Below are 17426 nucleotides of genomic sequence, written 5' to 3' on the forward strand. Positions count from 1 at the left end.
GTCGTGATCATTCGGCGGTTGCTGGAAAGGGCCCGTTGATTAATGCGCCTGGGTCCAGGCTAAGTGCCACCTGCCGGGTGCAAAGCCTTACAGTTGGTGGTGAGTCACTGGCGCACGCCGCGGGGGCCTCTGACACGTTCTCACCGCCCAAGCCTCCGCTCTCCTACACGCACCCGTGGACTCCCCGCTGCGCCGATGGCTGGAGAACACCACAACAGCTTCACTTTTCTGCCACCACACGATGAACAGGAACCAGCTTTACGGGGCTACAAGGTATCCGACATTTCCTGAGAGAGAAATTATACGGACCCGTATCAGGAAGGAGAAGTGAGGAGGGTGAGAAGGCGATTCTGCTGCTCACACGTATTCCAACGTACACTGCAGTCTTGACAATAAGTATTTGGACAGGTCCATTGTTCTGGGGTGCAAAGCCAAAACAACAGAAATTGTGTCATGTTGAAGTGTTATTTGATCACACTACCAAGACGAATATATCTTATTATTTGAAAAACTCTGTTATACAGTGCATCCGGAAAGTATTCACAGCGCTTCACTTTTTCCACATTATGTTATGTTACAGCCTTATTCCAAAATGGAATAAATTCATTTTTTTCCTCAAAATTCTACACACAACACCCCATAATGACAACATGAAAGAACTTTTTTTTTTTTTTTTTTTGCTAATTTATTAAAAATAAAAAACTAAGAAATCACATGTACATAAGTATTCACAGCCTTTGCCATGAAGCTCAGAATTGAGCTCAGGTGCATCCTGTTTCCACTGATCAACCTTGAGATGTTTCTACAGCTTAATTGGAGTCCACCTGTGGTAAATTCAGTTGATTGGACATGATTTGGAAAAGCACACACCTGTCTATATAAGGTCCCACAGTTGACAGTGCATGTCGGAGCACAAACCAAGCATGAAGTCAAAGGAATTGTCTGTAGACCACCAAGACAGGATTGTCTCGAGGCACAAATCTGGGAAAGGGTACAGAAAAATTTCTGCTGCTTTGAAGGTCCCAATGAGCACAGTGGCCTCCATCATCCGTAAATGGAAGAAGTTTGGAACCACCAGGACTCTTCCTAGAGCTGGCCGCCCGTCTAAACTGAGCAATCGGGGGAGAAGGGCCTTAGTCCGGGAGGTGACCAAAAACCCGATGGTCACTCTGTCAGAGCTCCAGCGTTCCTCTGTGGAGAGAGGAGAACCTTCCAGAAGGACAACCATCTCTGCAGCAATCCACCAATCAGGCCTGTATGGTAGAGTGGCCAGACGGAAGCCACTCCTTAGTAAAAGGCACATGGCAGCCCGCCTGGAGTTTGCCAAAAGGCACCTGAAGGACTCTCAGACCATGAGAAACTAAATTCTCTGGTCAGATGAGACAAAGATTGAACTCTTTGGCGTGAATGCCATGCGTCATGTTTGGAGGAAATCAGGCACCGCTCATCACCTGGCCAATACCATCCCTACAGTGAAGCATGGTGGTGGCAGCATCATGCTGTGGGGATGTTTTTCGGCGGCAGGAACTGGGAGACTAGTCAGGATTGAGGGAAAGATGAATGCAGCAATGTACAGAGACATCCTGGATGAAAACCTGCTCCAGAGCGCTCTTGACCTCAGACTGGGGTGACGGTTCATCTTTCAGCAGGACAACGACCCTAAGCACACAGCCAAGATATCAAAGGAGTGGCTTCAGTACAACTCTGTGAATGTCCTTGAGTGGCCCAGCCAGAGCCCAGACTTGAATCCGATTGAACATCTCTGGAGAGATCTGAAAATGGCTGTGCACCGACGCTCCCCATCCAACCTGATGGAGCTTGAGAGGTGCTGCAAAGAGGAATGGGCGAAACTGCCCAAAGATAGGAGTGCCAAGCTTGTGGCATAATATTCAAAAAGACTTGAGGCTGTAATTGCTGCCAAATGTGCATCAACAAAGTATTGAGCAAAGCCTGTGAATACTTATGTACATGTGATTTCTTAGTTTTTTATTTTTAATAAATTAGCAAAAATTTCAAAAAAACTTCTTTCATGTGGTCATTATGGGGTCTTGTGTGTAGAATTATGAGGGGAAAAAAAAGAATTTATTCCACTTTGGAATAAGGCTGTAACATAACAAAATGTGGGAAAAGTGAAGCGCTGTGAATACTTTCCGGATGCACTGTATCTCTGCTCTGTTCTACCTGGTAACATTTGTTCAATACCAAAAAAAGGCATGTTTCAGAAAGAAGCTCTAATTGTACCTTAACCACCATCTATGCTATCCTGATGATTAGGTACCCAGAATGTATGGTTCTATTCTTGTTTTGATGTTCATGTCTATGAGTAATGTGTAATGTTGTCTTGGACCCCAGGAAGACTAGCTAGTCTTCAAGGCATCAGCTAGTAGGTCAATGGCTGGCATTTATATTGCGCCTTTATCCAAAGTGCTGTACAATCGATGCTTCTCATTCAGACCTGTGGAGTAGCTAACTGTTAAGAAATAAATAAATTGGCCTCACTGTATGTCAAGCCCTATCCAAGGTCCAATGATGTAACCCTCCATTTCTGACCATGCCAGAGCACCACACCATGCTCAACAAATGTTATATATTCACCTAAGCGTTTCTAAAGTTTCTCATAGTTATACATTTTTTACATTACAGACATTTGAAAGACGCTCTTATTCAGTGACAAACTTTATTAGGTAGACCTGGACACCAGCTTGTTAATGCAAATATTTAATCAGCCAATCATGTGGCAGCAACTAAATGTATAAAAGCATGCAGACATGGTCAAGGGGTTCAGCTGGTATTCAGACCAAAGGTCAGAATCATTGACATGACCATGCTTGTTGGTGGCAGACAGGGTGGTTTGAATATCTCAGAAACTGCTTATTTTTATGCATAACAGTCTCTTGAGCTTGCAGAGAAAGGTGCGAGAAACAAAAAACATCCAGTGAGCAGCAGTTCTGGGGCAAAAAAATGCCTTGTTAATGAGAGAGGTCAGTGGAGAAGTGCCAGACTAGTCAAAGCTGACAGGAAGGAGAGCGTAACACAAATAACCACACATTATATCAGTGGTATGCAGAAGAGCATCTCTGAACACTCGACACATCAAACCTCTTAAGTAGATCCAGCTCCAGCAGTAGAAGTCCAAGTCTAAAAAATAAGTCTAATAAATACCTAATAAAGTGCTCCCTGAGTGTACCACAAAGTGCATAACCATAAACAGGGTGCTGAAAGTCTCAAGAGGGAAGTGCTAGGACTGATCACAAAGAACTTGGACCTGGTAGATGAATCTGATGAGCCAAACAAATGAAAGTAGCACTAAAACATTTTAGCAAACACAAGGCTGATAATAAAACAAGCATACACTTTTGCGGGAACTATGATAAACAGCGTACAGCCAAAACAGAAGTGGTAATAACCCTGCACTTTTCCTTCCGTCGGATAGTTGTGGGTTGTGTGAACCGGAGAAGTCCCTTGCGGTGGAATGTTCCGGGTTCCATGTGTGAAATGCAGTCTGTGATAACACCTCCAGAGTGGTATTGACAGCGCTGTTAATTGGAGGTGGAAGGGGCAGTGGGGTTGGCACCACAGGAGCCGTTTGAGTGACAGCAGCGTTTCTGGGATGTTTTCCGTTTTCAGACAGCCCCGTTTCATTAGAGGGCTTGTGATGAGTGGAACTATGGAAAGGGACGTCGTTCGGTTTCTCATCAGGAAAGGCGCCGTATAAACGCTACCTATCATTACCGTGATCACCTGAGTGTGATTATAATCTGGGTCGCAATGTTTCGCTTCCACTTGATTATTTGTGCCTCTCGAAAGCAATAAACACTTGCTGTGCAGACTGCAGCAATTCTTTTTGTACACTGTTAAAATAAAATGTTTCAATACAGTACCTGATTTGAGTGATGAATTACTTTTGGAATGTAATGTCCTAGTTGACATTAAACCTGTAGGTATTAAAGGGACCTGCATCCCTCACATGTATAGGAGGCTCTTCATCTCTACATTGCATATTATCCAGCATGCACTTTTACATATAATACTATGTGTTGTTGTGTATTATACACTTAGTGAGCACTTTATTCGGTATTTTAGACTTGTTTTTTTTTTACTTCTACTGCTGTAGCCTGTCCACTTAGTTATGATGCGTTGTGTGTTCAGATATGCTCTTCTGTATACCACTGTAATGTGTGGTTTTTCGTGTTACGGTCACCTTCCTGTCAGCTTTGACCAGTCTGGCCGATCTCTTCTGATGTCTCTCATAAAAAAGGCAGTTCTGTCTGCCGAACTGCTGCTCACTGGTTTTTTTGTAGTTTTTTGCACCATTCTCTACAAACTCTCGATCATATTTTTTCCCCCATTTTGGTGGTTGATGTGAACATTAACTGAAGCTCCTGACCCATATCTACATGACTGTATGCATTGCCCTGCTGCTACTCAATTGGCTGATTAGATAATCGCATGAATAAGTAGGTGTAATAAAGTAAAAATATTCCTAATAAAGTGCTCGGTGAGCGTATACTTACAGAGCAGTCCGTAAGTATTTGGACAGTAGTACAATTTCCGCTCTTTTGGCTCTGTACTCCAGGACATTGGATTTGAAGTGAAGCACTGAATAATGAAGTTAAAATGCACGGTCACCTTTAATTTGAGAGTATTTACATCCATATCAAGTTATCTGTGTAGGAATTGCGTACCTTTTTTATACATAGTCCCTCCATTTTAGGGGACCAAACGTAATTGTACAGTTGGCTTCTCAGCTGCTTCTGATTAGTCAGGTGTATTCAATCACCATAGTGCAGGTGTAAGAAAGCTTTCAATATCTAGTTTTGATTGTCTTTGGAGTCTGTTAACTCCACGGCATTATCTTTTCATGAAAATATTCATTTTATAGCATTTGTTCACTATTATAAACAAAATATATTTACTGTGTTAACCGAAAAGCTTTAGCGTTTTGATTTATTTCACAATAAATGGAGAAATAGCGATCCGTCTGATTTAATAATAATAATCAGGTAATATATACTTACTGTACAATCTCTGGAGGTAAAGCAGCATTGTAAAAGCTGTTTTAGTTAGTTGAAGTGTATTTTCAACTCTGCACCATAGAAACGGTCATAACATTCTTGTGAAGAATCAAGATGCAGAAAATGTGCCTCGGAAATCAGTAGTCATCAAGGGTATGATATGTAAAAAAAAAAAGAAATTGCCTTAAAAGAAAGGATTCAAGAAAATTCCTAACAAACGCAAACAAATTATATATGATGAAGTCAAGATGAAGGCACACACTCACCGAGTGCATTATTTTGACTTTATTTTGACTTTATAACGTCTACTTATTCATGTGATTATCCAATCGGCCAATTGTGTGACAGCAGTGCAATGCATACAATCATGTAGATACAGGTCAGGCGCTTCAGATAATGTTCACATCAACCATCAGAATGGGGAAGAAATGTGATTTTGACCATGGAATGATTGTAGGTGGCAGGGTGGTTTGAGTATCCCCTGGGATTTTCACGCACACTAGACTCTTGAGTTTGCAAAGAATGGTGCAAAAAACAAAAAAAAATCTAGCGAGCAGCAGTTCAAAGCTGACAGGAAGGTGACAGTAACGTAAATAATCACACAGACGAAAATCTCTGAACACACAAAGCATCATAACTCTAAGTGGATAGAGTACAGCAGGAGAAGTAAAAATAAATAAATCTAATAAATACCTAATAAAGTGCTCACTGAGTGCATATGATGGAAATACACTCAGTGAATAGTTTATTAGGTATTTATTAGACTTATTAAGTCTTCTGCTGCTGTAGCCTATACACTTAGAGATTTTATGCGTTGTGTGTTCAGAGATGCTCTTCTGCATACCACTGTTATTTGTGTTACTGTCACCTTCCTGTCAGCTTTGACCAGTCTGGCCATTCTCATCTGACCTCTCATTAACAAGCTGTTTCTGTTTGCAGAACTGCTGCTCACTGTTTTTTTTTTTTTGTGCCATTTTCTGTAAATTCTGCATGTGAAAATCCCAGGAAATCAGCAGTTTCTGAGATACTCCAACCACCCTGTCTGGCACTAACAATCATTCCATGGTCAAAGTCACTTAGATCACATTTCTTATCCATTCTGATGGTTGATGTGAACATTAACTGAAGCTCCTGAACCGTATCTACACGATTGTATGGATTTTGAGCCCACAGTGACTGTGAATGCCAACAATAGTGACAGAGAGAGAGAGAGAGAGGGAGAGAGGAGAGAGAGAGAGAGAGAGAGAGAGAGAGAGAGGGAGAGGAGAGAGAGAGAGGGGGGGGCAAGCAACAGTGAAAGAGGAGGAGAGGGACAGTGATTGCAGTAAGAGCTGTAGCCAGGAGAGACTGTGAGAGAGAGAAAATCAGCAATAGAGCATGAGAGAATATTTCAGTGACTCTATGAAAGAGAGAGAGGGAGGGAGAGGGAGAGAGAGAGTATCAGCGGCAGAGTGTATGAGAGAGAATATCAGTGTCACCGTGTCTGTGAGAGAAAGAGGGAGGGAGGGAGAGAGAGAATAAGTGGAAGCTCTTTTTTGTTGTGGAAAATTTAACAACTGTACTGGTTACAAGCAATTGCACCGACCTACTGTAGAGGATCTCATGGGAAGAAGCTGGAAGGACAGAATGCCATGTGATTTTCTGTTGGGGAGATGACTGCTTGCTCCAGCAGCCCAGCCTAAACCACAGGTGTTCTGCCTGCTTGAAAGGGGACTTTATTTCATGTGATTTCTTTCTTTCATTTTGCAATTGAATTTTTTTTTTTTTTAAAGGAAAGAAAAAGAAAAAACCTAAAAGAGAGTTTCTGGGAAGTATAATATTATATCCGGAGAGATCTGCGGAGGAAGAAGAGAAGAGAAGAAACGAGGGATGAGGAGTGTCAGAGGTGTTCTGCTTTACTGGCTAAAATGGAAGGAATGGTTTTTCCCATAGGTGTGTGAACGGAATCAGCACGCTGCACACCGTGAACATGCTGCAGTTCGGCTAGCTGTGAAGACGAGGGACGATTCTTAACCTCAATTCTAGAGTGGAGCTCCTTTCAAGGTAAGCAGGACCTTTTTGTATATTTTGTGGTTTCGGCATTTTTAAGGTGTCACCTTCCTCCAACACCCCACAGACACAGGCAAGGATTGACTTCAAAAGTTTTTCTTTTTTTTTTTCTTTCTATTGTTCTAAAAGCACCTGAGTGAGCACACCGGACATTAATTTACAGGTGTCAGCATAACCGTGTGAGGTGAGACTCGCATCCTAGCAACTAGTTGATAATTGTGCAGCTCTGAAATGGTAAACAAGGGCTTTTTACCTGCCCTCTCAAATCTGAGGGTTATATAATAAGCAACTGCTTCTTTCTGAAGTTAAACAAACATATTTTATATAACATATATGGCATACATGCACGTGCACATGCGTTATTAGTACCTGGAGTGCAGTGAGCCAGCTTCCTGTGTGTGTGTGTTAAAGTAACTTCTTGTACAGAGAAGGCGCTAATTTCATGGTATATGCAGAGCCGAGAACTACTACTACTACTAGCTGCAGGCTGTTTAGAATGTGAGCTTGTTTGTACGGGTCAGCATTTTAATATTTTGTGTTAGAAAAAAAGAGACAACACTGATTAATAATTAATAAATAATTAATCAACAGAGAGAGGATGTCCACACATCACAACAAGGGCGGTAAAAGTGATCTATAATCTCCATTACCTTTTAAGGAATTTTAGTTTAAACAGTTTATTTTAGTTTCAAATTCAAATGCCGACGTACATATGAATACAAAGTACATAATGATTTAAATAACGGTTAAATCTGATAATATATAAAATATCTGTCTCTTATACATCTAAAATAATAATAAGAATGAACAATAATAAGTGTGAGCACTTTTGAAACATTATGCTTAATGTATTAAATTATATACTTTTTTGATAATTCAGCTTAGTCCCTTTTTCTAAGGCTTTTTCCAGTAATAACATAAATAAATAATACTTATAATTATGGTATTCTTATATACTGGGTTCTGTGTATTTCTCTCTTTATATAATAATAATAATAATAATAATAATAATAATAATAATAATTTAATATGTATAATAGAAAGAGACAGAGAGATTTGCTTTCATTAGAATCAATCATCATTGTTTATTTTTCAAATATTTGTATTCTTTTCTATTTCTAATCAAATATTATCAGATATGACCTTGAAGCCCTTTCAGAGACTGCAACAGGTCATTTATGGATCAAGCCTGGCACCTTTCTCCCAAGTAACCAGGGAATAAAATTGGTTATCTGAGCAAATAAAATATGAAACATTCATTGACACAATATGTCTATTTACAATGTGTGATTTAGACCTCTTTTTGTGTGGGTAAACCTGTCCAGTGGCAGCCATAACACTACCCGCAGTAGGTGTTTACAGATCGGAGAGGGTGTTCGTGGACCGTTTCTTTATTTCTCCACACTTTCCTCCTTCCATCACTTCGGTACTGGTTCATGCAGGCAACGGTCACATCTTTTCATAAAACATTGTTCCAGAACTGCAGTATTTTTTTTTTTACTCTAACCTGGCCATTCCCTCCTTGAGGCTTGCCAGGGGTCTGCATCTCACAGTGCACCCTCTGATGTTATGCTGGTGTAGTCCTCTCTATGCAGCCATCATTCAAACATATCTGGCTGAATCCTGGAGATTATTCATCATTCACAATCGAGTCATTGTTTGATATTGCCGCTTCCTAACTATGTATCAAACGGTTAATTTCGACACACACAATGTTTTTTCTACCTCATGAGGGCCTGCTTTACTGGCAGTCAGATGGAGAGAGAACAGCAAAAGACTCCAAAGACAAATACTACACCTAATAATAATAATAATAATAATAATAATAATAATAATAATAATAACAATAGTAATAATGCATTATATTTGTGAAGTGCTTTTCCCAAGCTCAAAGCACTGTACAGTGCAAACATAAAAAAAAAAAAAAAAATAAATATGCAAAGAGACACAGCTGCCCAAGAAACAGCTGAGCAGCCGACTGTCTCATTAAGTTCAGCAACCTAAAATGAGGGGTAATGTAGGCTATAGAAAGGGCTGCAATTCCTGTGTGAAATGGATATAAATACCCTTAAATTAAAGATGACAGTCTGCATTTAAACTTCATATTCACGGTTTTATTTTAATTCCAACGTGCTGGAGTACAGAGCCAAGAAGACAAAAATTGTGTCACTGTCCCAATATTTTTGCATTTAACTGTATGTATACTTTGCATGTATAATTAAAAATATGTAGCTTTCATAATATGACTCAGATCTAAGCTTCTCAGCCCAGCATTAGTCATCGTAATTACATAAGACAGATGCTCTAACAGTAAAATATTAATTATTTGCCACATCTGAACCAAAAATGAATCAACTCATTATCTTTCTTTCTACAGATAGCAGGGTGGCTCACCCATGTGATAGGAACTAATAATGTTTAAAAAAGGAAAAGAGGCCAAAGTTGCTTTGGTTGTCCTCCCGCAGGGCTACGGACACTCACATGTCATGAAATCTTGCGAATATTGAGCAAATAGCTGTGGAGGGCGGCACTGTATCTCTGTCTCACTCTGGAGGTGCCCCCTAAAGGTCATGGATCAAACAAAATGATTATTCATGGTTGTAAGTCCATGGGGGAAAAGCATATACTTTCTACTGAATTAATCCCTGTGGTCAAATAGCAGAAATGTTATGTTGCTACGATACTCCTTGGGTTAATTGGAATGGAATTTTCATAAACGTGAACATTGTTGTGATATACGCACAGTGGCTTCAGAAAGTATTCAGACCCCTTCACTTTTTTTGCACACTTTATTGTGTGATCGATGTCAGTTTTACATTTTTAATACATTTTCATTGTTTTCACGTTGTCATTATGGGTTATTGATTGTAAGATTGATGGGCAAAAACATCAATCCATTTAGAATTAAATCTACAACACAGTAAAGTGTGCAAAAGGTGAAGGGGTCTGAATACTTTCTTAAGAATCATTTCTGAAGTCACTGTATGTGACTGTGCCAAGCAGGGCGCGGAGCTGTGCTGTGCAGACACAGACTGGTAAACTGGAGCAGTCTCAAGTCAGCCCTGCTGTAAAATCCAGCTATGCCAGCTTGACCAGCTTGAAAATTGAGCTGATCAAGCTTGTCATACGCTGGTCTAGCTGGATATGAGTTGGTCATGTCAGCATGGGCAAGCTGGTCTAGCTGGGTATGAGCTGGTCAACAAGCTGGTGTTGGTAGCTTATCCAAGATGGAGATGTTAGGTGGTCAAGGAGTTACCAGCTGTTTCAAATGATACAGTAGCTTGAGCTAAACCATGGAGCTGTGTGTGGATGCACAGATCACACAGGGCCCTCGGGCTAATCCCAGCTAAGTGGGGAGCTATTGGAAAATACCTGTAGGAAAACTGACACCAAGCGCTGGTATGTATGAGCTAAGGCCCAGAGTGACTGCCCCTGTTGCGTTGAGCCGATTGGGTTTCACGCTGTCATGGAGGAAGACGAGGGTCTCCCTCCCGTCTGTGGCATTTCAGACGGAGGTGAAGGAGCCTTTTGGCCTTTCTCACTGGTATATAAAATGGAGCTGGAATCCCGCTGGTTATGCGGAGCATCCTGCACATTCGCCCACGTATCCTCAGGGGACGTACCGCCCCACCTGAGCACATTACATCATCATGACCTGCATTCTGGTCTCCTTTAAAGAAAATCTTCACCTACACTCAGTGAGCACTTTATTAGGCAGACCGGTACGCCAGCCTGTTAATGTAAATATTTAATCAGCCAATGAAGTGGCAGCAACTAAATGCATAAAGGCATGCAGACGCATGCAACATTTGATCTACCGTGGAATGATTGTTGGTGCCAGACAGGGTGGTTTGAATATCTCAGGAACTGGGCTTTTCACAGACAACAGTCTCTAGAGTTTGCAGAGAATGGTGCTAAACCAAAAAACAGCAGTGAGGGCAATACCAATAAGTCTAAAAAATAAGTCTAATAATACCTAATAAAGTGCTCACTGAGTGTATTTCGCCGTAGATTTGCTTAAAAATACCAAAATAGAACTTTTTGGAAGTGAGACCTTTTTCAAAAACAAAGGATGATAGGTAAAAAGAAAAGAAAAAGAAGAGACCACTCTACATGCAAACTGGGAGATGTGCGTGAAGATTGAGATCGGAGAACAGGTCTTCATGATGTCATGCACTGAGCTGGTCTTTACTTTCGCTTTAACAATTCATGTGACACACGATATGATATGGAAACAACAGATTGCAATAATGGAGCTGTCTGGTTGCGCGTGTCGTAGGTAATCAGACCCTGGGCCACTGAAGAACCTCTGTTCTGTTCAGGGCTCCGGACCTCCTGACACTTCTCCCGTAGCCGAGCAATGCGCTTGAGCGCTAGCGGAACATGCCAGAACAATGTCCTATATCCAGTGACATTTCAGTTACATCTACACCACATACAGACCGATACAGCAGCGTGTGGCCTAGCGGGCAGAAAACTGCACACACGTATCCACAGGAGGCTGCAGAGGCCAGAAGCTATTGGACCCGAAACACTAATCTTGCACTTCTGAGCCAGATACTTAACCTGAGGTCATTAAATAAATGTGCGCGCGACTACAACAATTATATTTTCTATGGACCGACTACCAAGCAGAATATGGAATATCCCAAGAAAGTATTGTCGGTTTGAAATTAAATGAATTAACTGAATGGAAGGCAGCTCTGAGACCTAAACAAATGTTTTAAACTTGTATTATTATCTAATCAAAGTAGCATCTAATATTGTCAAATATATATTATGTTTTTGGACTGCGCTTGTTTAAATCAGTGTTCTTGAAAGACATTGGGAGAACTGGGATAGCAGATTCACAAGCAGAACCATTTCAGCAGCAAGATCGGACGGATTTAAGAGCACCATTGCCTCTGCATGAGATCACTGCCTTTGGCACAGGGATTGAGCCAGAATGAACACATACATGCAGATGGTCACAGAAACAAACCAATTTTTAAGAAATCACTTCCATATTCTTGGAATAAAAAATCACTGCATCACTATTGTGTTGTATAAAAGCCTTACGTATTGCTAATCAGCATGTATTTTAAGGGCTCTGCAAGTGGCAACGCAAAACTAGTTCAGGCAGGGAGCTCAGTGCGTTGCTAAGCACCAGTAAGCATGATTGCTGTCAGCTGATGTCTGCACCTTCTCTAATCTATTGCCAGGTACAGCCATCTTCCTGTGCCCACACAATGGCTCATTTAAGTGTACCCTCGCCTTCTCTGTGTGTTTCCCTGCTGCAAAATCCAGCTAGACCAGCTTGAAATTCCCAACTACCAGCTGCTTCAAAACATAGTTTGAACTGGTCAAACCATGTCGAGCTGGGAGCTGGTCTGAACTGGTCAGCAAGCTACCAGCTGTTTCAAACCCTAGCTTGAGCTGTTTTTTCCAGTAGGGTTGGCTTCGCCGGAAAGAATTAAGCTCCACCATTTTGTCCCCTAGGGGTCAAACAGTCTGGGTGGCAATACATTTCTTCATTAGGTGAAGAGTCAAAGGTTAATGCTGAATGTTTGCAAATACCATGAACTCTCATATTATCTAAGATTTTATGACCACTTTTATCTTTGGGGTCAAATTGAGCCCAACCGTTTTAGCCATAAATATGTGAGAAATTTTTGAGCCTGAGGTCATTGAAAGCTTGACACCTGTATGGGAAAGTACCACCAGAATCATCCAGAAATCTGAGATAAAAATAAAAATGCTTGTATATTTTTTTCCATTTTATACAGCTACAGAGGGTAAAGCTAGCCCCACACAGCACTTTTGAAAATAAAATATAGCATTATGTTTATTTCATGTTTAATGTTTAATCCCACCAAATGAGAAAAATCATACAGTATCAAGATTAAGAAAAGGTAAAATGGTTTTTAAGATATGCTGAACTTAAGTAGACCCCAAAGGTAATATGAAGGTAATTAAACATCAAAGCTCTGCAAATTAGAGTAAAAACCTTCCCGTTGGTTCAAGTCCGTAGTCTGAATGGGCCAAGCACAGGAAAGGTGGGTCTAGGCCAGCCAGGTTTCCTCAGTTTACTCTGGGAAAAGTGCCCCCATACCATACTCTGTGCACCAAGGCTACCTTCCAATCATCATCAGAGGTGTGCATGTCTTCCACTTGGCACCAATTTTGCCTGCATAAATATACAGTCCCCTCAAAAAGTATTGGTTTTGCAATATACTGAATACATTTGGGGTTGAGATAAAAAGATAGACACAAGACAAGAGTTCAGGATTTCCTGGTATTTATACCTACAGTGCATCCGGAAAGTATTCACAGCGCTTACAGCCTTATTCCTCCAAATTCTTCACACAATACCCCATAATGACAGGGTGAAAAAAGGTTTTTTTGAGAGTTTTGCAAATTTATAAAAAAAAAAAACAAAACTAAGAAATCACCTGTACATAAGTATTCACAGCCTTTGCCATGATGCTCAAAATTGAGCTCAGGTGCATCCTGTTTCCACTGATCAACCTTGAGATTTTTCTACAGCTTAATTGGGGTCCACCTGTAGTAAATTCAGTTGATTGGACATGATTTGGAAAGGCACAAACCTGTCTATATAAGGTCCCACAGTTGACAGTGCATTTCGGAGCACAAACCAAGCATGAAGTCAAAGGAATTGTCTGTAGACCTCCGAGACAGGATTGTCTCGAGGCACAAATCTGGGGAAGGGTACAGAAACATTTCTGCTGCTTTGAAGGTCCCAATGAGCACAGTGGCCTCCATCATCTGTAAATGAAAGAAGTTTGGAACCACCAGGACTCTTCCTAGAGCTGGCCGCCCGTCTAAACTGAGCAATCGGGGGAGAAGGGCCTTAGTCCGGGAGGTGACCAATAACCCGATGGTCACTCTGTCAGAGCTCCAGCGTTCCTCTGTGGAGAGAGGAGAACCTTCCAGAAGGACAACCATCTCTGCAGCAATCCACCAATCAGGCCTGTATGGTAGAGTGGCCAGATGGAAGCCACTCCTTAGTAAAAGGTACATGGCAGCCCGCCTGGAGTTTGCCAAAAGGCACCTGAAGGACTCTCAGGCCATGAATAACAAAATTCTCTGGTCAGATGAGACAAAGATTGAACTCTTTGGCGTGAATGCCAGGCGTCATGTTTGGAGGAAACCAGGCACCGCTCATCACCTGGCCAATACCATCCCTACAGTGAAGCATGGTGGTGGCAGCATCATGCTGTGGGGATGTTTTTCAGCGGCAGGAACTGGGAGACTAGTCAGGATTGAGGGAAAGATGAATGCAGCAATGTACAGAGACATCCTGGATGAAAACCTGCTCCAGAGCGCTCTTGACCTCAGACTGGGGCGACGGTTCATCTTTCTGCAGGACAACGACCCTAAGCACACAGCCAAGATATCAAAGGAGTGGCTTCAGGACAACTCTGTGAATGTCCTTGAGTGGCCCAGCCAGAGCCCAGACTTGAATCCGATTGAACATCTGTCGTGAGCCGAGCTCAGACCTCACGTTCCCACGAGCAGTACCTCACCATGAGGTGTCTCGGGGACGAACTCAAGTACTCCGAACGTCCTGGAGCCCTGGTAAGTTCTACTGAACTTCCAGCCCAGTCTCGAAGTGAAGGGTGTGATGCAAATCTGGTATTCGATGTCCTGTATTCAATGTATTCCTCTAAAGAATCTTTATCACATATGATTATAGTAAGATATACTTTATTATAATCAATCAAAAGAATAGAGTTATACAGATTACAGTGTACATATCATCTTTTGCAGTTTGCTGATCACATGCAAGTTACATATACCCCTTTAGCTCTTTCTAATTGACCTTTCCACCATGATGTTTAAAAATCAAGGTACACCCCTCAAATATCCATCCTCCTCTTTGGCCTTTACCTTATCTTATGGCTCCCCCTTCACGGAGATAAAAGCTACTGAACTTCCATTAATACAATAGGTACGAACACCCCTAAAGTCTACTACTTATTTATATCGTATATAGTATCTTTCTAAAAAATAAAAGACATAAAAATGAAAGGAAACTTATAACGTTGAGCTTCTATGTACTACTTTTCCTACTTTTACAAGTAATATAGATTATAATTACCACCCATGCCCTAAATATAGCCATCTCGTTTTCTGCGGGATTTGATCCTTCCTCCTTGCTGTTGATGAGCTCTTTGAACAGCTGCATTGGTTTGGGAATCTGGGGCAGGATCAGGACCCAGACTTTCGAAAGACGTGACTTTGCACTTCGTACTTCTCCTGCCTGTTGTATGGGATGTGCACTGGTATGTCTTCGAACACGTCGGGAGTTTTTGCAGTGCAGCCGCAGCATATGCCTCTCCTCACTGACACTGAGGTTAGGGGGGGAGGCTTCAGGTTCTTGCGTGGGTCCAGCAGGAAGGTGTTCTGTAGCGTGGAGGAACCCCGCGTCCCGTCTGTTGGCCTCCAGGTGCAGTTCACGGCTCCAAGCATGTCGTAAAAGCCCTTTAACTCTTTCACCAGCTTTTCTGTATGATGAGGGATGCGCATGAACACCTCTTCGACATCAGTCCCGCTGCCACAACTCTTGGGCTGAGTCCGCACCGCGTACACCACTCCTCTCTCCATATCCATATCCCTCCAGCTTGACTACAGCTGTCTTGTGTTGCGCTCTCTTCAACAGCCCATAGATATCTTCTGAAGCAAAATTCTAAGATCCCATCCTAAGGTCTAAAAGCTTATTCCTTATATATCTTTTTTGCATACAAAAGTTTACCTTTTTGATAAGAAATGTCCCCAATATATCAAGCGGGAAGACATTTATCTCTTATGCAACTTGTTTTTTAGTGACCATATTCATCACTTCTGTTTTTCCCACTGTCATTTTCTCATACCTGTCATTTCCCCAATACTTTATCTCATGTGTCCCTCCGGTTGGGAATTTCCACCATCTTAATATACGAGTGGAAAAACACTAGCTCTTATGTAATTTTTTAATGAACCTATTCATCACTGGTATTTGTCTCCCTGTCATAATCTCTCCTTGGACTCTCTCCAAACTTTGACTTCATACAAGCCAGAAGTTAGTGCCCTCCACCATCTCAACACACTCTTCAGGTGCCCCTCTCCGCGGCGCCTTAAGGGATCTACAAAGGACATCCAGCCAATAGCTGAGTGTAAATCATCCTCCAACTCTTCTATAGTCAGTCCTTTGAATCTATCCGATAAATTATTTGTGCTATAATCAGGAAGGCCCTTGAAGCCTCTTAATCTTCTTTCGGTATTGACATCCCTTCCGTTTTCCTTATTTTTTTTCTTTAGCCAGGCATTGTGCCCCTCCCCTGTAGGGTTGGGGTATTCTCAGTCAGAACTTTAACCTTGCTCCTTAAAACTCTAAATCTAAGTCCCCCGACTTCAGACTCCTCTACTGACAAGTATGGCTGCTCATTATCTCTGAACCACATATTTTTCTTCTGACGGGCGTTCTTACTACCACCTCGATGGCGTGTGCGAGGGGTTAACAATGCATTCCTTCCAAACCCATCCCCCGTCAATCTCTCATCAGGGGGGCCTAGGGCCGGGTCCTCGACACATCTCTGGAGAGATCTGAAAATGGCTGTGCACCGACGCTCCCCATCCAACCTGATGGAGCTTGAGAGGTGCTGCAAAGAGGAATGGGCGAAACTGCCCAAAGATAGGTGTGCCAAGCTTGTGGCATCATATTCAAAAAGACTTGAGGCTGTAATTGCTGCCAAAGGTACATCAACAAAGTATTGAGCAAAGGCTGTGAATACTTATGTACATGTGATTCCTTAGTTGGTTTTTTTTAATATAAATTTGCAAACATTTCAAAAAAACTTATTTCATGTTGTCATTATGGGGTGTTGTGTGTAGAATTTTGAGGGAAAAAATTAATTTATTCCATTTTGGAATAAGGCTGTAACATAACAAAATGTGGGAAAAGTGAAGCGCTGTGAATACTTTCCGGATGCACTGTAGATGTTAAATTACTTAAGACATAGCACCTTTGGTATCAGACCACCCAATTTTTAGGTGAACAAAAGTATTGGAACAGAGAGTATATAAGTAAATGAAAGTAAATAACACTGAATATTTGGTAGCATATCCCTTGCTTTCAATAACTGCTTCAAGCCTGCAATCCATTGACATGACCAAACTGTTGCATTCTTCTTTTGTGATGCTTTTCCAGACTTTTACTACAGCCTCTTTCTGTTGTTGTTTGTTTTTTTTTGGGGGGGGGGTTTCCATTCAATCTCCTCTTCAGGAAGTGAAATGCAATCCTTTGTTGTGCACGATGAAGTTCCTCCCAATTCTCTGTAAGTTGGCAGACAGAATGTTTTTGTAGACTTCTGAATTCATCCT

General features: G+C 41.6%; 1 protein-coding gene across 4 annotated transcripts in view; it reads left to right on the plus strand.

Annotated features, from left to right (window-relative positions):
* Nucleotides 1–6452: 6452 nt before the first annotated feature.
* Nucleotides 6453–17426, plus strand: part of LOC133114412 (ATP-sensitive inward rectifier potassium channel 12-like) — a 34775-nt gene continuing 23801 nt past the window's right edge. For 3 of the 4 annotated variants that reach the window (XM_061223762.1, XM_061223763.1, XM_061223760.1), the window contains exon 1: nucleotides 6453–7058. The gene's annotated coding sequence lies outside the window, so the exon portion shown is untranslated. The remainder of the gene's footprint in view (nucleotides 7059–17426) is intronic. The other variant, XM_061223761.1, reaches the window with a different exon arrangement.

The sequence above is a fragment of the Conger conger genome, chromosome 16 (assembly GCF_963514075.1).
Source record: "Conger conger chromosome 16, fConCon1.1, whole genome shotgun sequence".
NCBI lineage: Eukaryota > Metazoa > Chordata > Actinopteri > Anguilliformes > Congridae > Conger > Conger conger.